The following is a 27085-nucleotide window of genomic DNA, read 5'->3' as shown; positions in this document are numbered from 1 at the left end:
CAAAATGACTAACAGCATCTGTTTTGAATGATGCTTATTGACCACAGTACTGCACTCGTATTTATACACACTGTATTCAGTTTCATTCTTAATGTAATATATTTCACGGTCAAAACATTCTTTTCTTATTAATATTTAATTATCTTCGTGTCCTCCTTACTGACTGAAAGTTCTGTCTTGTTATAAGTCTTTATTGTCTGTTTCTTTAGTTCTTGTATCTGATAAAGAAGTAACAAAAATTCACTTTAAATCTCGGACTGAACTGAAATTCAAGACCAGTTGATCATGAAATATTTCATCATTAATGTTGATGTAGAGACGGAAAACCTAACAATTCTGATATATAAATAATATCACTTCTTATGTCTTTTGATTCGATATTAAAATTAAATCAAGCCCAGTGACTCTACCAACTTTTCTTCGGCATTCATCTTTTTATCGCGCGGGGTGAAAAATTACGCAAGTTTTTGACCATCCAGAGCTGTCATTGAGGCTCCAAAATCGTTTTTGAAGCTTCAAGGACATTAAACCTAAATTCCTGCCATGGTTTTTTGTTATTGTTTTTGGTTTTATCGACATAAATATTACACATTGATAGAACAATCTATAATCCTTCATTTCGTATGTATAAGCCTAAATAAAAAAGTATGTTCCAAATTCTTAATGCATATATTCACAAAATGTGTGGCTAGTTACTTGCGTGCTCAAACGGTAAATCCAAGAGTTCACGGTTCGTGTCCATTATCATAAAACGCTGACAGTCAAGTTCCGTTATTCTCTTAGCCAAAAACATTCTAAAAGTTCGGAGAAAAGTTATTTTGAAATTTAAAATTAAATCAGGTATACACAGATTACCCTGTGAAGCTTTGCACAAAATATTCTAAAAACAAACAAATAATACGTGTTTACAGATGCATAAACTTATCGTTGCTCATCAGAAAAGAATCGTATTTACTTTACAACCAAATAAAAGACAAGAATGTAATTAGTCATAAATGTTTATTAAAACAAAGACAGGTATTAAATTAGTAACTAAAAATACTAGCTTCTGGTATATATACGTATAATGCTAGTCAAAACTGCAACATGATGCTGCAAATACAAAGAAAAGATTTTCATGAGGTAAATGCAATTCACCAGAACTTTAAAAACACATTTTTTTTAGACAGAAACATTTGTTACTTTATTTAAAATGTTGATATTTATTATTACAAAATGTAAATTATAAAATTGGTCACTGTTTGAATATTTAAGTATTATTGCATACTCACGTAAGCTCTAGGAATCGACATATTTATTCATACAGTATATTAATTTCAGCCTTTGTGTTTAAAATGGTAATGAGTCTGTTCGCAGTGTAACAAAACTTGTTTTTTTTTTATAATCGCATGTAAGATATTACATGTTACTTGCGATATTTATTGTTTGCAAATCCTAGTGGTGGGTATTAGGACATCAACAGAAGAATTACAATTAACCAAATTCATTGCTTATACGGTTATTGTTTTTAAGAAAACTAGAAAGCTACACAACCGTATTATAGGTAAGCCTCTCATATTTGGAATATACATTTTCATGGTTTTTATGTATGTGTTTATTTGACGGTTAAAACAAAGTTCTGATGAAATATAAAAACTGAATGCAGAAGACTTTCAAAACGTTGTCCTATACGCTTGTGTTTTCTCTATAACAGGCAGTTCTCGTCCTTTCTAGCGTATTCTTCATCAGTACTCTGTCTAAACAATCTATTAAAATACAAACTATTGATATATAGTGAGCTATAGAAAACATATAGGAATTTAGTACAAATTCAAAGTATATATATATATATACATATGTTTATATATATTTTACATATTTATATATATGTTTAGAGCATATAAACATATATATAAATATATAAAATATATATAAACATACGTTTAAAGCACTTTAATACTAAGACGTAACATTAGACTAGTGCATCACTGCTATAGCAATAAGTTAGGCTTTAGAGGGATTTTATGGTTTGCATAATAATAAAAGAATGCTGTGATCAGTTTGAAAGGTTTAATTTTATAAGTTGAACAAAAGTATGAAATATTTTAAGATTGCTGTCAGTTTTAATATTGGTTCATCTGTATGTATTCTAATTATATTTCGCTTATAATTCTGAAGCTAATCATTTAACAGAAATTAAATATATTCTAGCATCACATGATATTTGCATATTTCATAATTTATTTATCAAACACGCTTTACTATACAACGCTCTGAGTAAACACATCCAATCTTTTGTTGTTAAGCAAACAAACAGAATACCTGTGTTTAGATCCTAAAATCTTACGTAAATTAAAACCCCAATTTAAATAATTAACCAAATTCATTTTGTTTTTAAGTGTTTAGAGATATAATCCCTTTATAGTACCACATAAAACTACCGGTGTAATTTAGCTGCTGAGCTATACAGCATCTGTTGGGCGAATTGTAAAAGATTTAAGCAACTTAGTGAATTGTTGGAGCGGAAAATGTAATTACTTGAAGTTATTTGTTACTTGGTAAGGTTATTACGTTCTCTCGAGGGAAATGGTGGATTACTAGCTAGGGACTTCTAAAATAATAAGATTAACATTAATCCTAATGAGATACCTTGTATTTCCAACATGTCACGCATTTCAGAGATGTTTATTATATGTTTGAGCTTGCTTTGCTGTCATGTAAATAATTCACAAATTCAATTCTAAAATTTTATTTTTTTACAATGCTCAAAGATTAGGTTTTCTTAAATCGTTCAACTAGATTTCATATAGTAAGATGTATATAACTGATATTAAATTCAAACAAGCAGGTAAGCACAGTTACTGTTATTATTGTTGTGTAGTGTTTAACACCTTACAAAGGTTTCTTGTTTGTTTGTTTTTAGAATTTCGCACAAAGCTACTCGAGGGCTATCTGTGCTAGCCGTCCCTAATTTAGCAGTGTAAGACTAGAGGGAAGGCAGCTAGTCATCACCACCCACCGCCAACTCTTGGGCTACTCTTTTCCCAACGAATAGTGGGATTGACCGTCACATTATACGCCCCCACGGCTGGAAGGGCGAGCATGTTTAGCGCGACGCGGGCGCGAACCCGCGACCCTCGGATTACGAGTCGCACGCCTTACGCGCTTGGCCATGCCAGGCCCTTCTAAGGTTTCTATTGCAATTTAACTTTCAGCTGAGTACCTTTCAGTTTTTTAAGTCAATTACATACTGCTTAACGAAATTGTTTTCTTTATTATAAAACTTAATTTAGATTTAGTTTTTAAATTCTCATTCAGGCAGTAACGTGTATTTGATTGTGATACATCAGTCCTGAGACGATGTTTATCTCAATTATAATCAAGTGTAAACCATCGAAGTATTTAAACATGATGACACTTTGATGGTATTTATCTGAAATGTAATAAAATATAAATACTACGTTTAGCCAATAAATTTTAATCATAACATAAAGCTTAAATCAGATTTCTATATATAAGACAAGCCTTATTACCGCCAAAGGGCACAGACTTACGTTTAGCAAAATTGTTAAATATTCTCTTTCGGTACATATTATTTCGTAAGTATTATACAGGGTGTTCGGAAAGTCACTGTGCACTTATATATTTACTAACAGACAAAACTGCACAGTGACTTTCCGAACACCCTGTAGTACTCGAAAGAACTACATCTGTATGTTTAATAGCAAAGATGTGATTTACATATCACACATAAGTCTAATTTATGACAAAGTTGATATTTAATTGTTTTGAAAAACTAGCTTTAAACTGAAAGGGCAGCTGAGATATTTTACTTATAAATCATAGAGATGTTACAGGTTTGTGCAACTTAGCTTGTGCTGGATATCGTATTTTAATTTAATAGAAAATCATGTAAGTCCAGTGTTGAGTGACAGACATTAGCAGAAGTATGTAAAAAACATAGAAAGTGTATGAAAAAGCATATATATATATATACAACAAATTACGATATTTATGCTTTACCGGGTTTGAAAGCGTTACCCTAACTCCAAAACACGTATTCACGTAAACATTGTGCATAGAGCAAAGAAAGACTGTACGGAACAGAAGGTCTAGTTACCTGTTAACACATAGATGGTTAGGTCACTACAAGAGGTGGATGTAGCAGGCGTAAAGACATAAGTACTAATGACTAAGCGCATGGTTCTAAGTATCTTTTAAAACTTTTCAAAATATTAAATCGGTCAACAAGTAGCTCACGATACAGTAGTTTTATTGGTTGATTTCAATGTTCTGTTACGTCGACTTTTGCTACAGTTATAAAAAAAAGTGACAATCAATAAATAAATGAAAAAATAACGAAGAGAGCTGTCACTGGTCGTCATATTTTTATTTATTTTTTACATATTGAATGCAATATTCAGTTCACTCAATGTTTGGAACTATTTGGAAAATGTTATCAGTTTATTCTTAAATTTACTTTCCTTCCAAAATATTTTACTGATAATAGTAACTAAAGATGTTCACATTCAGACAAACTATTTTTTTTTTCCAATTTACAATCCTAAAGTGAATACACTCTTCTTGATCATAACAAGCTGATGTCAGGTCATTAATTTTGAATAATAAACTGTATATTATACTTTTATTTATGTCAGTGGTTAATAACTTAGGATGGTATCATTTTACAATACATATGATAAAATTACGAGTATTACTGATATAATGATTTTATAGGTTTTTAAAAATCAGAAACAACCAATCTGCAAGTAATAGATAAAACAGATAATAACATTTTATGTGATAAACATGAACACATTGTTATCATTCCTGAACATGACCATTCGATAGAGGTCTTATAAAGCTAGAATAATTCTTCTTGTAAGTTATTTATGTTCATGGGAACTCAGTGTTGAAAAACTGTTATTATGGGCATTTTCTACGGACTCGGTGATGCAAGAATTTCCTTATAAATTCAGTTAAGAGAAGGCACAGATTGAGTTTCCACTAGACGACATGATTACATGCTGACATATACTGGAATGAGAAAGACCCTTCTAAATAGTACACTGGTACCCTCCACGGCTCATTCCTATTTATTGTACCGTCATCCGGTAGTGTATTCAATGCTTATTTTCTGTTCTATTGAATCGAGACTATTAAGCTTTGTTCAGTTCATTCTGATCAAAGCCGTTCACATCCTTTAGAGATAAATAAACATTTACATAACTTCTGTACAATCGTTCAATATACCCCAGGCGTCTTGCTTGCTGGAAAGCCAGGAACTGGCGACGCCCGGGTAAGCCCAAGTTCAGTTTCTCCAGCTCTCTGCCGAGATCAAGTATGAGCCTGCTGTTCAACAGACAATTATAGAACCTACAGCATTCTGATTCTCTCCGTGTGCTTGTGCATAGGACTAGGAGATTAAAGAATTTATCTTTAGTGGAATTTTGTGTCATGCAGAGTTATAGTCAACAGAATCCTTTCGCTCAGTTAAATTTTCTCTCTAAAAATAACTTCAGTATACACACGCCCAAGAACCTTAGTACATAAACAATCAGGTACAGACTGGTACACTAGATTAGAAAAGAAACAAGAAATACAAAATTCATGCTGAGTTTCATCTGACAAAGTAGAAAAAAATGGAAAAGAAATAGGGATTGAATGTAACCACAATCATGAAAGCCACTATGCTGGTGATTGAATAAAATATTAGAACATAGAGCGGTTGCTGCTGCAGAACAAAGTTGTGATAGAAATAAGTAAGTGAAAGTGAAAATGTGCATAATCAAACGTACATAAACTTACCGATTGACCAACGAATATGCTATAATAGCACAATTTATTATGTTAAGAAATACAAAATGTCGTGTGTGTTTTTCAAATACACAGTAATAGTAATACTTTTCTGTATGAAATATACTATATAAGAAAGACAACAAGCTGTTTCACATTTTCTAAGTAAATAAAACATTTTTTACAGAACCCTGTAACGTGGCTACGAATACAACAAATGCTGAGTAACCTTATGTTACACCCTTGTGCAAATTAATTGAAACAAGACGGAAAATTACAGTTTTTTCAATTTTTTGCGTTTTATTTTCGAGAATCGAAAAATAACTCACAAATTAATACATGATATGACCGCCTTTATTTTTCAGAAGATCATTAATCTGCTTTGGCATCGAGTCCACGAGTTGACTGCAATCTTTACTAATTTTTGAATCGCGGTACCACACCTCAATTATGGCCTCAATTAGCTTATCTTTCGTAGTACAGTCTTTTCCCCGAAGTCTTTCTTTACAAATCGCCCAAAGATTTTCAATAAGATTTAAGTCCGGAGAGTTTCCAGGCCAGTCCAGCACCTTTATTTGCGTTGTAGTCATAAAATTCTTCAAAAGTTTCGATGTGTGGCACGGAGCCAGATCTTGCTGAAAAATGCCAGATCCATCTAAAAATCTCTTTTTTCAATTCTGGAACGACTCTTCTCTGCAAAACTTCGATGTACATGGTCCTCACATCATACCTTCTACGATATGTAAGCCTCCGACGCCATAGTAGCTGAAAAAGCCCCAAAACATCTTCTTCAAGAGATGTTTTACGAACTGATTGATGTGAGATAGTCGAAATTTCTTATCTGGAGATCTACGAACATGCAGACTTCTTTGACCCTGTACAAAGAAATGAGTCTCGTCAGTGAATAACACCTTCCTCCATTGTTCTTGCATCCAGTTCTTGTATTTCAGACTCCATTGATACCGTTTTTTCTTCATTGAGTTGGTTAGAAGTTGTTTTTTGACTGGTCTCCTTACCCTTCTAACGCAATTTCGAATGACGTAATATTCCTCAAAATTTCGTCATATATCCCAAAAATAGATCGACCGTACTGCAAAGCACAGTTAATGATGCCGTATGTGTGAAAAAATGACTATTAAAGGAAAACAGCGGGTCCAGCGAGCATACACCGGTCGCTATGCTGAAAATATTGTAAAATGACCATTTGTTTCAATTAATTTGCACAAGGGTGTATATAATGTATAGGTTCCGAATTGTAGTCTTTGTTGCTCTTAAGAACACTTACAGAGGCATTTATGGCAATTGACAAGTTAAATCTGAACAGTGTTGGATAAGATATTAGAAACTTCGAAAAGATAAATTTATCTGAAACCATATACGTATTGTAGAAAATTTTCTGTTATTCTCTTCATTTTAATGATCTAGGGAGTCCAAACTCGTACATATGCTGAAAAACAAGCTAAGAAGTTGAAACGTTAGCACATTTACGAAGTTAAGATATATGTCCCTTGTGTTTAGATGCTCGTATTGACTTAAAAATAACAAAAATCATTTCATATTGTAATGTTAGAAATATTCGAATATTTTTCCGCTGTCATCAAACTTTCAATAAACGATTTATATCATGTTCAACATTATGAATGTAGTGAACATCATTACAAGACTTCATTTTATAAGCTCGAGCGACTGGTATTTATGTCTGATCAGGTTGTGATTTACTGATTTGGATTTTTACTTCGTTTTTATATTTAATTGTTTTTTATGCTTCGATCATTATTTTATAGCTGCTCTATGTTATTTAAGCTGTCTAAGCCTCTAATACTGAATTAGAGATACCGTTTTGTTATTTTAGGCTTTCCTTTACATTACCGTATAGGTTGGTGGGTCAGAGGTAAACGTTTCAAATTTTATTCTTAGGTTTTTATCCAGACCTTTTATATAGCTTATTATCTTATAAATATATTTTAACATTTTAGGTAGAAAAGTGTAATGTATCTCACTTTGGTCAGTGCATATGTATATAAAGTATATTATATTGCTATTTGTTAAAAATGTTACTACTAATTACGTCAAGTGTGTTATCGCTCTCATACATATATGTTGACATACTGTATATCTTATAATCGTTTATAGTACGTGTACGTTATTTCACTTCAAACCGTTTAAACACATATTTTCTATATGACTTGCACGATAGTAACTATTAAGTATTTATGTCATTTGATTTATAAAACAATGTAAGGTAGGTGTATATAACTTTCCATCTCTTTATATCAATAAAATTTGACATCAGTTTTCAAAGAATCTCGCCAACAGTGAATTAACGAGTTTTTATACACTGCTATACCTGGGTTCTGTGTCAGAATAATCAAAATATAATAAGTGTATCCTTCTACAACTCATTTTGGTACAACAACTATATAATCGAGACATACATAAGAAGTAGTTTGTTTTTTTATTTGGATTTCGCGCAAAGCAACACGAGAGCTATCTGTGCTAGCCGTCCCTAATTTAGCAGTATAAGACGAGAGGGAAGGTAGCTAGTCATCACCACCCCCCGCCAACTCTTGGGCTACTCTTTTACCAACGAATAGTGAAATTGACCATCACATTATAACGTTCCCACGGCTGAAAGGGCGAGCATGTTTGGTGTGACGGGGATTCGAACTCGTGACCCTCAGATTATGAGTGGAACGCCCTAACCTCCATGCCGGGCCCATAAGAAGTAAACTGTTGAATTTAAAAACCTATATATTAATACGAACTGCATCACTAAACCAATGATGGTTTGAAAGTAACGTTCTGTGTTTGTGTTGTTCATAGACTGTAAGTGTTTGTTGTTTTTATCTCACTCTTTTAGTCAGTAGAGTACAAACAATTTTCTGAACAAGTTTGAATTTCACATGAACTGAAGTTAACATTAAGGTGAAATTTGCTCGTAATTATTTCTATCTGAACTAGTTAAAAAGAGTTAGCAAAAACATGTCCTATACCATGAATGAGAGTTTTTGACGGTTGAGTAGCTATCATAGTTGAGAAGCCTCTGTGTGAAGGTGAAATCAAGGTATAAAGTTTAATTCAACCAAATAATATGTGAAGTGAAAATGTTCATGTTGATTGTATTAAATTATACGTAATGTCATTTGAATAATCTTTGGATCCATGACGTTAGTTAGTTATTACGTACGGGTATTTAAAATAGAGTAATGCCCAAAGGCATAATATTTGAGCGATGAAGCTCCTATACGGAGAACAGCTTTAATACTTTAAGTATAACCAGAAACACGTAAAAGACAAATCAAACAGATTAGCAGAATTCATTGTATATAATAGTTGTACATCAATGGCATCGCTTTATGTTCGTTATTGATACCATACTGTAGCATTTTTGCAGTATCGAGTGTCACAATCTAAAATGCTTACAGTAGTATGGTATCACTAACGAATATAAAGCAATGTCATTGATATACAACTTATAGAGATCAATAAAGTTACGCTGAGTTAAATAATGTTTATATATGCCACACAACCGACCTGTTTTAATAAATAATCTTTTTGTGTATCTCTATTGTTGTAGCAGTATAAATTACACTAACTATCATGTAGTAATTAGTATATATGACAATTAATGAAGTTCCTATGAGTAATTTCATATTTTTGCAGGAAATAATGTGACAAGATTTTAGTAGTTAAGATTGTACCTCTTGAAATTAATGCGTCATTGAAAATAACAGAATTATCCAAGAAACTAAGACTTTCCCATTCATTATGATATTAGGAAAACATTTAAGCTCAAGAAACCATTTCTTTATGAGTATTTTCCGTTAGTCAGTTAATACTTTCTAATTACAAGTCATATGACAGCTATGGAGAACGTCTTGACCTTTGAAATGTATAACTTTCTAGAAGTTAGATTAACATGGTATTGTAGAAAAGAAGTTGCCATTTGTGTTTTTGTATATCTTTTGTATGTCTTTACATGTGTATATATATAAACATATATCGAGTGAATCTTTAAGAAAACGATTTGTTAAACACATAATAATATCAGTCACACTGAGACCTGAGAAAGAATCTTAGTTGGACTTTCTTAAATTCGTATGTGGTCAGCTGTATTGTCTTTACATATACATACGTAAACATATATCGGATGAATCTTTAAGAAAACGATTTGTTAAACACACAATAATATTAGTCACACTGATACCTAAGAAAGATTCTTAGTTGGACTTTCTTATAGTCATATGTGGTCAGTGTATAGAGAGCCAACTCCATATAAGCGACATGTCAGTTACAGAAGTGTCACGTCAACGTTACCTTTATGTCTTGCGGTGAGTTTCTGGACCAGACCAGAAATTCTATTGTTGCCTGACATCGTGGTCTAGCAGCTGTTAACGGTCTTTAACAATGTATTAAAATTATGTTGAATAAACATTTTCTCTCCAGTGGCGTGATCCAAAGAAATCCTTCATGGTTAATGTACCTTTTGTTGAAATCACATGCGGCCTTGTTCTCGTGTAGTAGATCTGTACGGTCCTTCACGCGCTCCACGTGCCATGCAACGGTATGAAGAGTTAGGGTTGGTTAGCATCTCCTCCAACGGTTTCAACGAGCCTACCAGAAATCTCTTGAAAGTCGTGAACATTCCGGACAGTTAAACGTCAAACGACCATGTAAATTACGATCATCCACTTCTTAGAGAAAATAGGACTCCGAGTGGAATTCTGGTACGTGCTGAGCGTGGAGACTCCCCGGGACTTGTGGACGTCAAGAGCCGCATCAAGTCCGCGACCCTTACCGGGACCTATTCATCGCCTACTGTCTGGAACATAAGAATTGACAGAGTCGAAAGGTTGCAAATAAATTGAAGAGGGAAGAGAAACTAACGTCCTAAGCTCCGAATTGTCATTACTTACCTTTCATGAATTCGGAATAAATTTGTACCAAATGATGCTTTTCATTACAAAAGAAAGGCACCCATGTGCTTGTCTGTTTTCTTATGCTTACTTATGGCCCATTAGTATATACATAAGCCCAAATAAAAACTTTTCAAATAAATATTTTATCACTTTAAGATTTAAAAAGTAACTCACGGTTTAAAATGTTTCATTGACATAGATAATAAATTTAGTTGTTAAGCAGATTTTTCACCCGATATTCTATTCCTTGCATTACAATAAGCATGCATCGATATAAAATAAAGTAGCAAAAATTATACACTAAACGCCATAGAAAGAACAAAACGTTGCAGACTTAGCAAGTTATTGCAGAGTTAGTTAAGGCAATCATCAATACAAGTGAAACAGCCTCTGTTTGAGAAATTCGTTGCACATTTGTTATTCTATGTAAAGTATGACTAAAATACATGTTGATATACTTAGGTCACAGTAAAACCTGTTTATATACCTAGGTCAGAGTAAAACCTATTTATATTCTTAGATCTCAGTAAATCACTGACACAATATTAACCTATAGTTACATGGGATTTTCTTCAACAGGGGCAAATTCTAGTTTAATTAATTAATAACGTCACTCGTTAAAATATGATGTTTTATGCCAATAAACTCGTTTGAAGACGATAACGAACTAGTCTCGTTACCATCAAATAAAACACTATTGGATTCCGTACTTTGGTGTTTGTGGGTTTTTTCCTTATAACAAAGCCACGTCGGGCTATCTGCTGTATCTATCGAGGGGAATCGAACACCTGATTTTAGGAGTGTAAATTCGCATATTCGTCAGCTAAGAAAATCCGTAAAAGTGTTAAACTCTTAACAAAGTATAAAAATCAGTGAAGTTGCCTTCACCAAAGCCACTGTTGAAGAAAAATGTTTTAATTTTGAATTTTGATATGTGCTCGCAGTCGTGTAAATATCAAAATCCAAAGGAGAGAATCTTCACTCAAAGAAACTAGGTGATTTTGTTTAAAGATCTCATTATCTCGCTCTATTTTAACATCATGTTGGAAAAAACATATTCAAACATTTAAAGAAAACAAACAACTGTTACATTAAACGAGATTGTTAAGAGATTGTAAAATTTAGTGCTCTGTTGGTTTGCCCAGTTTGACTACAGCACTCTAGCTGAAGAACAGATACCTTTGTGGTTTCCTTAACTGTATTTCCTGCAGGTATCTGCAAATACAGAGGTTTTATTAGTGGTTTGCTAACCTTTTGAGCATAAAACTGAATGCCAGATCTCCCTATCGGGGCTTCACTTTTATCACTTGAATTTCTTAGAGGACGAACTCTCTGTTTCTGGAACATATCCACATTTATACCCTCGCTATTAATCACAAAAATGGTTCAATATCACTGCTAAAATCAGGACAGTAATAATTTATGAGATTTTAAGTGTGTTGTTTGTGAATAGCACGTAAGCTGACGAAAAGTTATCGTTTAGTTGGTAGTAGTTATAATATAACGTTATGTGTATACCGACACTAATTTTAATTAATTCTTCTTTACTGGTTCAGTATTGGTTTCCATTATAGTAGTATTGCAGTTATACTTTGTGAGTTTTTTCGCCGCTAGCGAAGAGACCTTCCTCTAAATACCAAACTTCATTCTCTAGCGGTGAAGCAACAAATCACACATCGCTAACTTAATGTCTCATGAATGACCAATATAAAAAACAACTAGACTGAATCTTTATATGTTTCATTCCCGCTGACCTGACAAGCTCTGTTATTGAATGAAAAGTTTCATTAAAACAACGACATTCTGTAGACAAAGTTGGAATGTTTGTTTGCTTGTTGAATTTCGCGCAAAGCTACTCAAGGGCTATCTGCGCTAGCCGTCCCTAATTTAGCAGTATACGACTAGAGGAAAGGCAGCTAGTCATCACCACCCACCGCCAACTCTTGGGCTACTCTTTTTTCCAACGAATAGTGGGATTGACCGTCACATTTTAACGCCTCCACGGCTGAAAGGGCAAGCATATTTGATGCGACGGGGATTCGAACCTGCAACCCTCAGATTACGAGTGGAACGCCTTAACCCACCTGGCCATGCCGGGCCAGTTGGAATGTTATTAGATACTTTTCCAACTATAAAAACATACTGGGCTCATAAGAAAGGATTAATTAAAATTATTACCATTCGTAATATGCAATTATATTACACCTATCATCAGTTACGTTATTTATTGTAATATTTGCACCTACGATTCTTACAACTTGATACTCACGTGATTAAAATGCGTTCTGTTTTGTCTTACTCCTATCTACAACCATTTTTTTAAGAATTTCAAATACGTTGATTAAACATCAAAACTTTTGTTCATATAATGCTTTCAGAAGCTGCATGAGTCACATAGGGAATTCATACTATCGAATTAAGAAAGGAATTTACCATCCCTTTCAAAGAATACGCTCAGTTTCAATCTTCATTATATATGTCCTCTTGTTTTCCACAAGTCAATTTCTGTACAGAAGCAAGTTAGTGAAGTCAATAGAAAGAATGTGTGGTTGTAGTAGCAAAAAGATGAAAACAGCCACACGCCTCACGGTGTGCGACTCAGCTGAGACCCATCTTGGAACTCCCGCTGATCTCAGCTCTCATCCGGCGGGAAGTCAATATTGGTACGGGCTCGTGCTGTCTCAAGCTTCCAGTCGCAATTTCTGCTCATTTTTGCCCGTTAAGTAATTAGTCCACGACGAAGGCGGGAAATGGTGTCATCCTACAGTTGATCCCAGCATGAGCTCAGCGCGTGGAAGTTGAAGCTTTGCAGCATCACCAAGGATTGAAAACCGTTTTCCATTTCCAGTTTAAATGACGGATTGGATAATGGTTTTATAATTTTTGCTGATCATAAAAGAAGTTTAAGATTCATCAAAACACCCAGTTACCGTAGTTAAGAGCGCCATTGTATATTATGCAACAAATTCGGGGTATGCAGACTTGTTAATGCTTCTTCAAAAAATAAAAAAGATAACAGTTAACTTGACTTAGTACCGCGTTAAAATTTTAAATTCCTTAAATACACTAATACGTAAAAGTAATAGTCAGACAAAAGAAAATATTTTTACTGAATCGATAAAGTTTTCGTAAATCACCCATACTAAATCGAATGTACAGAAACATAAATTTAAGTTTACCAAAAACAAATTAGCCATGCAGTTTGCCACAATGGAGAAGCGACCCAGGCGTAATATTGTCTAAGCCCTTAAACAGTACATGTATACTACCTTTTGAGAATGAACAAACACCAATAGGCCCGATATGGCCAAGCGTGTTAAGGCGTGCGACTCGTAATATGAGGGTCGCGGGTTCGCATCCCCATCGCGCCAAACATGCTCGCCCTTTCATCCGTGGAGGCGTTATAATGTGACGGTCAATCCCACTATTCGTTAGTAAAAGAGTAGCCCAAGAGTTTGCGGTGGGTGATGATGAGTAGCTGCCTTCCCTCTAGTCTTACACTGCTAAATTAGGGAAGGCTAGCACAGATAGCCCTCGAGTAGCTTTGTGCGAAATTCAAAAACAAACACCAAATGTTATTAATTTGACCATACAAGGATAAAAATGTTCCCTGTAATATGAGCATTGTTCTCAATACTTTCTCACCAGTCACTGACGTGTATAATCCGATTTGTTTACTTTAAAGCAAAGCCACATTGTACTCTTTGCTGTGTCCACCAAGGGAAATCGAGCCCCGGACTTTAGCACTGTAAATTCATAGACATACCGCTGTCCCATGTATAACTTAAATACCTCTTTCATATAACGGCAGAGCGTTAAAAATCTCTGTCGATAAGATTTTACTAACTAATATTACAAATTTTATACATGTTTACATTATGTACGCTTCTGTTTGAAGTGTCCAGATGAAATTTATAAAAACACAGTGACCGAAAGTCACTTAAAGTATTTCTGGAGTATTTCTTTTTTATTAAAATGCCTGTAAATCATGAAACAGACACCATACTGTATCTAATAGTGAAAGAGAGAAGCCAAGTTTTGGTTTTTTGATTGATAAATACAATATGTTTTGTTTCTTTTAGAAAGAATATAACTAAGAATGTTATGGCTAGATATTCTCGTAGAAATAAAACTGTAACTATAGTTACAAGCAAGCAGACACATGTTAAGTGCATAAAGCACCATATATCATTTAATCACTTATGGAGGTAGCTTTGACCTTTCTTTGTTGTTTGAGCTTATCTGCACTAACGTAGTTTCCAAAATAACAATAACAGGGGCTACGTAACAACTATTTACTTAAATATTTACTATACTTTACCCTAGATGGCAGAGTACTCGCCAAATTAAATACGAATTGTGTACAGTTACTGGTGAAAGTACATATGAGAGAAAAGCATTTTAAAATCTCATTATAGGTTAGGATAAAGCATATAAGACGCACTTAAGCTATGCAAAATTAAATATTCCTTGGTAAGGATGGAGTTCCTCTCCTGGAGCGACGTCCGCACCCCTAGCTGTCACCCACGTGACGAAGTGGTTTTTAGGACACAAGAGAAAAATTGAGTTCTGCAGGCTTTCTATACTGCCTAGAGAGAGAAGCTAAATTTTCCCAATTGTCCGACTGTCAAGGAAAAAATTCGTGCCCAGGTGGATGCTCTTTGGCAACAATATTTCTTAGCAGATCGTTTGTGTGGTGTCACCTCACGTGATGTGCGATGGTCAGTAGGAGAAAAGAAAATACCTTAGCAGTTCGCAAGTAAAAAAACAACAAAATAAAACTTATTTACCTCTCTACATGTTTCCATTCGTAAGTTTGTTCAAAGTGTGCTGTATGTAAATGTGTGAAAAGTATAAGTCATTAGTAAACAATGTATTCCAGACATTTGACTTTTGAGGAAAAACGACTGCTTCCCAGTGGCACAACACTATATCTGCAGACTTACACTGCTAGAAACCAAGCTTCGATGCCTGTGGTGGGTAGGTCACAGACAGCCTATTGTGTAGCTTAGTGTTCAACTTAAAACAAAAGGAAGAAACGACTATAGGGATATTTCACCAAGAAAATCAAGATAAAAAAAGCATCCCCTGCAAAAGATCTTGGTAGGTCAAAGTTAATATAAAAATGTATTTCAAATTAAAAAAAGGCTTCTTTCACTGTCTCTTGTCCGTTAGTGAATAATATTTTAAGCCGAAATGAAGAGTACTATAAAGAATTAAGTCTGTCAAATGTGTTACAATTATTTTGTCTTCTATGCAAAAAATGAGTAATGTTTGCCCAACAAAGGTGAGAAAGAAGCTTTCTATAATAGTCCCTTACGTCACTGTAGAAAATACAGTAAGGTCTGATTTTACTAACATTTTTACTCCGAGCGAAACATGCGGTTTTGTAAATCTCAAACACAAGGATTTGTAAAAAAAATCAACGGTGATTTTTAGGAACAGTAAAAATATTTTGTATATATAAAACCTAAGTTTTTTGTGTTTGTTGTTATGATCAAAAACCTACGTTTCTAAAAAAAGAAGAAAAAGGTAATAAAGTTAAATATTTTAGAATCAATTATGCTTAAACTTATTCAGTAATTAAAAATGACGATGGTATTTTAACCTATATAATTTGGTGAAAGTATATTCCTCATGCTAATATGAAGAATTTTTAATTATGCTTAAACTTATTCAGTAATTAAAAATTCTTCATATTAGCATGAGGAATATACTTTCACCAAATTATATAGGTTAAAATACTATCGTCATTTATAAGTACGCAATCTTATGTTTTTTTTAATGTAATAATGTAATAGAAAAAAATGATTGTTTAATTAAATTATTTAAAATTACAGTAGAAACATCTTCTATTACTCAATCATCCACACTGAATTTTACCCTCCCATATATTTAATGTAAACCTGGCATGACCTGGTAGATAGGAAGTTCGACCAACAATCTGAGGGTCGCGAGTTCGAATCCCCATCACCAAATATACTCGCCGTTTCAGGCAAGGAAATGTTACAATGTATGGTCAATTTACTATTCGTTAATAAAAGAGTAGCCCAAGAGTTGAAAGTGGGTGGTATTGGTTAGCTGACTCACTTTAGACTTACACTGCTAAATTAGGGACGACTAGCGCAGATAGCCCTCTTTTATTTCTGCGCGAAATTCAAAGCAAACCAAACAAATTGTTTAATGTGTAGTCTATGAGTGACCCACATTTACGAGGTCTTACTAATTAAATCACGTAACATTCATCGTAGAATGAACTTATATTTATCAAACAGTTCAGACAGTATGTAAGATATTAAATATTTCTTTTCATCAGTATATCTGTTATCATATATTTCTATTCATTACGCAATATTCTGACAACGTGTTCTGTGTGCACGTCTATACCATCATGTAAATCCATTGTCACTTTTTTAACTTCTTCCAACCACTTTATCCGTTTTCATTTCAGGAGCTTTTATAAATAAATTTACTCAATGTAACCTTTCTGAGTCCTTTAACAAATTATCTGACAAAACATTCCGAAACATCAACAAACGTCTACGTTGCATTAATGCTCAATTCAATCACAGATGATTTTAAAAGTGTTGTTTCTGAGTCTTCATCAGCTAATTTATTCACTGTAATCTGCTTGAGTCTCTGTCGGTAGGTTTATTCAATATAAGCCCCCTGAGTTTTTACCCGTTTATCCCCAATAATCTGAGTCTCTGACGAAAAAGTGTTGTTCCACAAGACGTAAGAACATTTAATAATAAGTTCAACAATGTTTTTATTAGTATATTTATCATCGTTCTCCACGTTGAACATGTGTAATTAGAATCTTTGTATTACCTTCCCCTTTAACAGCTATTTCTGAACCTAATGTCATTCTAAAACTGCCCTAACTGCCGGATGAAGTGCTTCTGTTCGAAACGTAGCAGAAAATAACCCTGAAAACGTTTTCACTTACACGTGTCAATTTAGTCTTTATTGTCATTTATCCAACATAAGTCGCCTGAGCTTATATAAACTAGTTTATCCAAAGTCATCTGTTTGAGTCTCGTCATTAAGCTTATCTAATATAAGTAGTCTACGTTTTTATCAGTCAGTTTTTACAATGTAATCTGTTCGAGGCTTCTTTGTCAGTCTTCTTATCCAGTATGATATGCCTAATTGTATATGAACCATTTCTTAAGAGTCGTCTGTTTGAGCCTGTGTCGATCACCTTATATAACATAAGTGTCTTGACTCTATCAGTCACTTTAATGACTGTCATCTGTTTAAGTCTCCATCAGTAAGTTCATCTGTGGCCATACTCATTAAGTGTACGATACATTTACTCACAAATTTATCTAGTGTCACATGCTTGAGGGTCTGATCAGCAGTTTATCGAATGCAAAATGTATAAATTTTCATTTACAAGTCTATTCTAAATCATTTTTGTCATCTGTACTATCAATAACTTTTATAGTGTCACTTGAAGGAACGTCTAATAATGTGTTTGCCTTGTGTCAACAGTAAATTATTTTATATTCCTCTCTTACCCTCTATGGTAATTTTAACTAACTTATATAAGTGGCTACAATGTCATTTGTAGCCACTATCAACAATTTACGTAAGGCGCCAACTGGACTATTACTTATTCACTAGTTTATCTAGTGTCACGATATCATAGTTTTATACTCACCAACTTCATATTCTCTGACGGGTATGAGCTATATTTATTCTAAGTTCTATTTGAACAAGTTACTCTATTAACGACTTACATATAGCGTTACTTGAGGGCTTACTTATTCATTATATCGTTTAGTATTGCTAAAGTTTATCAATTTATCTGCTGCTGCCTTTTTTTGTTGCTCAATCCACTAGTTTATCTCGAGACACCTGTATGAGTCTTTTTATTTGTCATCTGACACATTAGCGGTCAAAAGAGTAAAAAAAATGATTTGATACAGAAATTTGTGCAGCTACTCCCTCGTTTCCGAGTTATTTTCATCAGTGTTACCTGTATTCAGGTAACAGAGACATCTCCCTGTTTAACCATGTTTTATACGAGAGAATTTAAAGCTTTTTCAATATATACTTTTCTCCGATGCATGGATGGATTTAGCTAACGCCGGCTATAGAAATCCCTATTCAGTGGTTCAGCAGCTGGTATCTTTATAACAGTTCCCCACTGGTGCAGCGGTAAGTCTACGAATTTACAACGCTAAAATCAGAGATTCGATTCCCCTCGATGGACTCAGCAGGTAGCCCGATGTGGTTTTGCTATATGAAAACGCACAAACTCTTTATAACAGATACCATTTTGTTCTTATATTGTTTCATGATCTATATGTCTGGCATGGTTAACCGGTTAAGGCGCTCAACTCGTAATCTTAAGGTCGCGAATTAGAATCTCCGTCGCACCAAACCTTTCTGCCGTGGGGTCGTTATTTTGTGACGGTAAATCCCACTATTCGTTCGTAAAAGAGTAGCACAACAGTTGGCGGTGGGTAGTGATTACTATCCGCTTTCCTTCCAGTCTTACATTGCTAAATTAGACTCGACTAGAGCAAATAGCCCTAGTGTAGCTTTGCGAGAAATAAAAAAAAAAAAAAACCTTAACATATATCCTGGTAATATTTTTCCCGAAAAATAACTAACTTAAAATTGTTTATGTTGAATCATCTAGAGGAAAATATATATATTTTAACGTGATATTTTGTTCTTTCTCTAACACCCTTTGTAACATTGATGTGTGAAAACCAATATCCGGATTTAACAATACACAGTTTTAAGTGATTCAAAAGGAAAGCAACTAACATTTATTATTTAAAGAATAGCATCAATGATACCCTTGTCTTAATAGCTTACCTGACAAAACGTACTAAAATGTCTCTGAAAGTCAAATTACATTTTCTCACCCTGTAAATACGCCTTTGAGAATTTGAGTGTTGTAATGATCCGTGAACTTTTTCGTTTATAGGCAAGACAAATTTTGGCTTTAGTTTTATTTTTCCGAGTACATGAATGTTACATCAAAATTTAAAATTAGAACATATTTTGTAATTTTGAAGTTATTATCAATAAACGTAAATGTTGATTTAACGCACAAGTCGAAGATGATTTTCAACTGCTTAAAGCACAATTCTTATGAGTTGTCACATTTCTCACAAAAATTATTCATAATGTTACATTTATAAGCTTTCTTAGATCCTTGATGTTAGCCTTATTTATGAAAAAAATATATAAACCTACAGCTAATATTTTATTCCAGTTATTATATTTTAATACACATTTAAAGACACTTTAATCTTTCAGTCACTCAATACAGGGAAAATACAGCAGTACCTTTGGATGGTATATTAACAATATATTTGGGTCTAAATTAATAATGTAATTTTACAATAAATAATAATTCATATCATATTTAAAATAACATTAGATTAGACCAAATCTAATATTCCGGTATGTGCCCCTCTTGTTTCCCTCACACATTACACAGTTTCTTGTTTCCACACTTACCAAACAACAATTAATAAACAACTGCCTATCAAGAACTTCACACCAATATTAATAAACAATTTATCATAAATATTAATAAATCAGTAATAATGAAATCAGGAAATAGAACAAGATAGAAAAACATAATTGAAAAAATAAAGCAAATATAATATTCCAACAATATCTTTCAGTATCGAGTGACAAACAGCAATTTCTTCAAAAATTAACTTGTGTCTCTTTCTTTCCCAGTAACGCTTCTGGTATGATATTTATTTACGAAGTAGGTCATGAGAGTATAACCTCATGTAATTATAAATTTACACACACTTATAATATTTGTATGTCACCGATAAGTAAGTTGGTGTCAGTTTCACCAAACAAAAATATATTTGCTTAAAATACTAATTACTGTGTACAAGGTGAGCTAGTGTTTTAATACAACCAAAAATTTATAGATAAACTAAATGAGAGAATAATATAATAAACAAAGCAATAAACATAAAAAATAGAATTTGGTATTTCACCAAGTCATTAATGTGGAATACTGCTGAAAACATTAAGGAATGGAAAGTTTTAAGATGGATTTATAGAGAACAATGGAGAGATTCAGTTGGACAAAAAGAAAAATCAATAGTTGATGAGAAGAGAAGTGTAACAGAAATTATTAGAAAGAGACATGCTCTGGCATGGCCAGGTGGTTAAGGCATTCGACTCGTAATCTGAGGGTCGCGGGTTTGAATCCCCGTCACACCAAACATGTTCGCCCTTTCAGCCTTAGGAGTGTTATAATTTGACGGTCAATCTCACTATTCGTTGGTAAAAGAGTAGCTCAAGAGTTGGCGGTGGGTGGTGATGACTAGCTGCCTTCCCTCTAGTCTTACACTGCTAAATTAGGGATGGCTAGCGCAAATAGCTTTGCGCGAAATTCAAAACAGACAAACAGAAAGAGACAGAAGATACGGCTGAGTCACACGCTGCAAGATGAAGTTCTGTTAAAATTTGTGTTGGAAGGGCGCATGAAAGGAAACGACATCATCACAAGGCAGAAGAATAAAGTCCTTGCTGGTTGATATCAGGAGCAGTGACAGTTATAAGGAACTCAACACCATGCATCCAGGAGAAGAGTTGAACAGCAGATCTAATCTATGACAGAACAGCAATTAAAATTAGATAATACGAGTAGAGCGTTTTCACAGACACACACACAAAAATCCCTGCTGGTTGTAAATAGAGTATTTTTATTGATTGGCAATACTAAGAAATATTCTAAGTGTATTATTTTTGTAAATAGCTTGATCTAAACAAAACATGTTATTATAAGCTTTAAAGTCTTTCTACGCTATTAAAAGATGAATAAGTTCCATAACCAATATGCTAGACCATGTGCGCTAATTTTGTGACGTGATCCTTCTCATCTTACGCTATAGGTTCTTTTCTAATATTAATTTGTCAAACAAATTATCTGCTGCGATCTGAGTGAAAACACAAGTTCAAACTTTCATATATAACACTGACAAATAATGAGTTACATTACCATTCCTTTAAACTGTTAATATATTAATCTGTTGTTGTTGTGTTTTTTTAAAGGTAATAAATTATTTAATCTTATGGTTTCATTTTCTCACAAACTATAAGCTGGTTTGAATTTTGAGCAAAGCAGCTTAAGGGCTCTCTGCGCTTAGCCGTCCCTAATTTAATGGTAGACTAGAGGGATGGCAGCTAATCAATACCACCCACCGCCAACTTTTTAGCTACTCTTTTACCAACGTAAACTGGAACTGACTGTCACAACGTAACAACCTCACCCCAAATGAAAGGGAGAGCATGTTTGGTGACAAGGATTCGAACATATAACCTGCAGATTACCAGTCAAACTCCCTAACTACTATTCCATGCCAAGACTTGTTCCTACTTCTTTGTTTTGCCGATACTGTAAATTTTCTATCAGTTTTTGTTAGATCTACTATAGAATGAATGTGTTTGAAGACAACAGTCCCTCTTGGGGCAGCGGTAAGTCTACGGATTTACAACGCTAAAATCAAGGGCTCGATTCCCCTTGGTGGACACATCAGATAGTCCGATGTGGCTTTGTTATAAGAAAACACACACTCTTGAAGACAATAAATCGATTCAGTGTTGTGTTACTATGTTCAAACTTCCATGGAACAAGTTCTTTCTTCTTTAAATATTAGTGTATTTATAATAATGAAGAAGCAGTTTCTCATTATTCTCTCGGCTAATGGCAAACGATTTATTTTTTGGGGGAGAATGATAATTAAACGGAAATATGAACAGTAATCACAATATCTTCACATAACATTGATGTTAAAACATTAATTAACATGAACAAAACGTTGGTGAACTTATCATCATTATATAAATATTTTAACTTTAACTTCAGCAATGTGAGCGTGAAACAAAGAGGCTTAAAATATAAGTGCGTTTCAGGCATATTATGTTATTGTATTAAGAGTAAAAAATACAAAATCCTACATTTTCGAGTACAATGAAAGATAAAATATTTGTTATTAATTAAATGTGTTAAAGTTTTGAATTATTGAATATTATTTGAAAGACCCGGTGAATAGATGCATCTCTAATGTACAGTTGAGTGTTATATTTTATCTTATTCAAACGCATAATTTGTGTTGAAATTTTGAAGATTTTTTAACATGATTAAACTTTGTAATATGTTAAAAGTTAGAAAAACCGTATGCATACTGTAGCATCACCTGAATAATGTCACGGCTTCACTTAAGAACTCCTGTTACGAGTTCTAGCCGTCTGACAGTTAATTTAGTTAAAAAGGACTCACCCAACCTGATTTAGTGGATGGAAGTGACAGTGGATGCCTGGGCAGGACCCAGACCATTAAACATTCTTACTATATGTGCCTACCCACACCAGACTGACGGCCGGAATGTATCAGTACGCTTTTCTCATCGTCTTATTCTTCACTATCATTACAAGATCGTTGGATTCCAATGAGGAAGAACCCGCCTCTTCAGGGCACTGTCCACTATCTGACCAATCACAACAAAGAGTCGTGGCTCTGCGTGAATAGTTCCACAAGTCACAAGAATTCATTATATGTGAAAAAAGTGGGAAATTTGTGGCACTCATACTAATTTATTTTGTAATCTTTTTTCTCTTTGTTGTTATTTATAGTTGACGTAGATCTACAAACAGATAGATAAATATCAATTTGTTTAATTTACCACAAGAATTCTGTGTGTTCTTATAAGTATTATGCCATGAAATATGTTTCTTACGAATATATAACCTCATATAGAAACATTGTCAATATAAATAAAATTAATTTAATTTATGACTTATATTTCCATTTAATACATTATAAGGATCAATCATGTTACAGTTAAGTATAAATTAAATTTTGTATCGACATATTACACTAAAAATGTGGTATTACTTAGTCCCCATTCTGAAAAAAAAAATTTAAATAAATGAATGTGCTTACTATTTAAATTTTAAACACTAGTCCGTATTAATACAACTATCAAATACACAACGATTCGTCATCAGAAACTATGATTTATCAAATAAGAAAGCAAAGATCGTTATTTATTAAAGTTTCCTGGCAGAGAAACTTATCAATACAACTTTAACATTTTAAACCTAAAGCTGACTGTGGAAAACAAACAAAATTCAAAATATAAAATAAAAGACTAAACAAATTATTATATCTCCGATTAGCTGGCCAGTTATATCATGCAACGATTTTAAATTTAATCCGAGCTTTGCTCTCAATTCTTAAGACAGATGTTCTTAAAATAAGTTCAATAATGCTCTCAATTATGATTCAAATAGATAATATATTACTCTTAAGTATGACTCAAATAGATTATATGTTATCCTCAAGTAGAATTGTTTATAAAACCAAACATTTAAGCTAAAAACTATACATTTTAAAATTTCTTAAGTCGGTGTTTTCCCAGTTCGTATCATTATTATGTGTAATTTAAATGAATGATTTTTAAGTAGTTATTCAAGGCATAAAGGTTTTAATTTAATATATAAGTTTTATATATTGTCAGAAAGGTAAAGGAAATATCTATTTGTTTTTAACACTGATTTTTAGTTGTGACTGACAGCTAAAAGTGTTGTAATCACAATCGTAATAAACATCAGTCGAACAGATTCTCGTTGCGCGAAATCTCACATAACACGTTTACCTGAAAGTCATTAAATGTATCTATCTTAGCCAGTGATATTCTTATAAAAATAGGAAGTTTTAAATTATGCATTTTTTTCGTGTGGTTGGAATTTTGTGTTTTTGATTTTCTAATGTTGATATTTTTTAAGAACATTTCTAACATTTGAAACTATGATAACTAAAAGATGGGTATTTATTCACAATCTATGACCTTTTTTATATAACAATCTAATATTAATTTATATTGTTAATCAATTTTATTCACAAAAATATCAAGTTGTTTCTTTAAGTAAAATGACCAAAATAATCGTAAGAAACAGATAACTTATCCTCTATAATGTTGCACTATAGCATACGAACTGGTGTATGTATAGCATATCTTGAGAACCCGCGCTATTCTTAAGCAAGTAAATCTTAATTCTGTTGCATTTGTGTGAAAATGCCGAGTATGTAGACAAGCTTTCTGTAAATTATTTCAATTTATGTTTTAATGCAAAGCTACACAAGGGTACACTCTCTGTCCACAGAGGGAATCAAACCCTGGATTTTAGCTTAGCAATTCCATAAATTTACTGCTGACCCGCAAAGGACCAAATGGGATTATGTGCACAATTTTTGTTCGGTTTTCGATTTGATAAAAGATTTACAATAATCTAAACTTGTTTTTGGTAATAAAAATAAAAATATACAAATGTAATGAAACAGCTAAAGTATAAACAACTTCATATCTTAATTTTGAACATATTTGAAAATGAAGAGAAGATCAAATGATCAATAAGATAATATATATTTTTCTTTAAATTATTTTTACAATTTTAATTGGTCAGCATACTAGAACCTTTACCTCTCTAAATATGAGTTTGAATATCTTAGCGTTGTAGAGATAACTAGATAATTTAATATTTTCGGCGATAGAAACCTACACATTGTAAACAATAATGGCTGAAGGCTGAACGTGAACCGAGTGAAACCGTAATAAGTGAAAAGTAATTGTACCCGTATTTACCTTCAACACACTTCTGCAGCACGCAACGTACTAAAGCTAAGAGAATATAATTTCAAGTAATTATTAAAGTATAAGTGATCAATTATGTGTTTGTATATATTGCTTGATTATTTAACGTTACATAATAAACAATTATATTTCTAATTTACGTTAAAAAGCTTTAAAAAGAAAGAACGGACATTTCCATTATTACTTCTATTATACAACTTTATTGCAGATTCATGTTAGTACTAGGAATCGGGTTAACTGGATTAATTTCGAAACTTCTGCTCTGACTTACACTAATTGTTTTCTTACACGTGTCACAGTTTTTAGTTATATCCAGTTGAGGTTGTGTCCGTCTTATCTTCCCTTCCTCTCTCGCGGCACATTGATAAACTTCAGGAATTATGATGATAAATTGTTTATTTGTTTTTTTTTAATTTCTCGCAAAGCTACTCAAGGGCTATCTGCGCTAGCCGTCCCTAATTTTGCAGTGTAAGATTAGAGGGAAGGCAGTTAGTCATCACCACCCACCGCCAACTCTTGGGCTACTCTTTTATCAACCAATTGACGGATTGACCGTCACATTATAACGCCTCCACGGCTGAAAGGGTGAGCATGTTTGGTGCGACGGGGATTCGAACCCAAGACCCTCAGGTTACGAGCCTTAACCCACCTGGCCATGCCGGGCCACATAATGATAGATGTTACAGTTTCATCCCTGTCTTCTTCTTTGACTCTTGTTTGTAATCGGTATTACATTCATATTAGAAGATGAAGGACAGTTCACAAATAATTCATTGAGTAAAGTTGCTATCTAAAATGAGACCAGTCCGGTTTTAGTGGTCAATTACTTTTTGTCTGGATCTGGAGAGTTTGAACAGGTAGAGAAAAAATCAAATTTACTCTAACTCTGTAAGAAAACGAGTCTCCTACCCGTCAACGATCGGATGATTTTTATTTTGATTTGTTATTTTAATCCTGTTTTAGTAAGTATTAATTCGTTCTTTTTTTGCTGTTTTATCGAATGTAATGCGTTTGCTCTACTTGTGAGTTTGTGCTTTTTTTCACGTTTGTTTGTTTTTATTCATCAGCTTCTCATCGCCCAACATGTTTTTAAATAACCCGTTTCTGCACAGATAACAAACCATTATCATTAAATCTGTTGCAGCATAAATCTCTTTTAAGCTATCTCAAACTTTTCGACTGCTCAAAATAAATATATAAATGGTTATGAATAGACTCAAAAAGTATTCATAGAGAATGTACCGAAACCAAAGTTACAAATCACTCTAGAAGAAACTTTTACTAAAAATAATTACTGATTAACTCAAAAAATGCCCATAAAGATCGTCTTGAAACCGATGTTACAGAACATTTCAAAAGAGATCTTTAGTAAAAATGATTGCACAGGCCTGCGAATTTAAACTTCATAAAAGTTGCTTTGGTTTTAATAATGAACCTTCCAAAGCCAAGCTTCGCAAATTTTGAAAATAATATTCATTTGTATCTGTCACGTAAGGAATTTTTACAGATCGGAAGTAAATACAACTCTTACTTAGATCAAAATTTCATTTTATTTATCAAAATTATCATTTTTATTATAATGTTTGTAAACAAAAATACAAACAAACTGAAGAAAAATGAAGAATACTGATGTCAAACAGATATGTATCTTCATTCATCCTTAAATGTTATGGTCCTTCTTTTATATAATGCGTTATGACACTTTGTGAACATTCTGTAAATAATGGAATAAAATCC

General features: G+C 33.2%; 1 long non-coding RNA gene across 1 annotated transcript; it reads right to left on the bottom strand.

Moving 5' to 3' along the window:
- Nucleotides 1–1020: 1020 nt before the first annotated feature.
- On the bottom strand, nt 1021–23087 carry LOC143227138 (uncharacterized). The gene is made up of 3 exons (XR_013014901.1): nt 22975–23087; nt 10093–10597; nt 1021–1745 (listed from the first exon to the last, which is right to left on the bottom strand). It is a non-coding gene; the product is annotated as an uncharacterized LOC143227138 (long non-coding RNA).
- Between the last annotated feature and the right edge of the window lie 3998 nt (nt 23088–27085).

This window comes from Tachypleus tridentatus, chromosome 9 (assembly GCF_004210375.1).
Source record: "Tachypleus tridentatus isolate NWPU-2018 chromosome 9, ASM421037v1, whole genome shotgun sequence".
Taxonomy (NCBI): domain Eukaryota; kingdom Metazoa; phylum Arthropoda; class Merostomata; order Xiphosura; family Limulidae; genus Tachypleus; species Tachypleus tridentatus.
The sequence above is the reverse complement of the archived record's forward strand: the minus strand, read 5'-3'. Positions and strand labels throughout refer to the sequence as shown.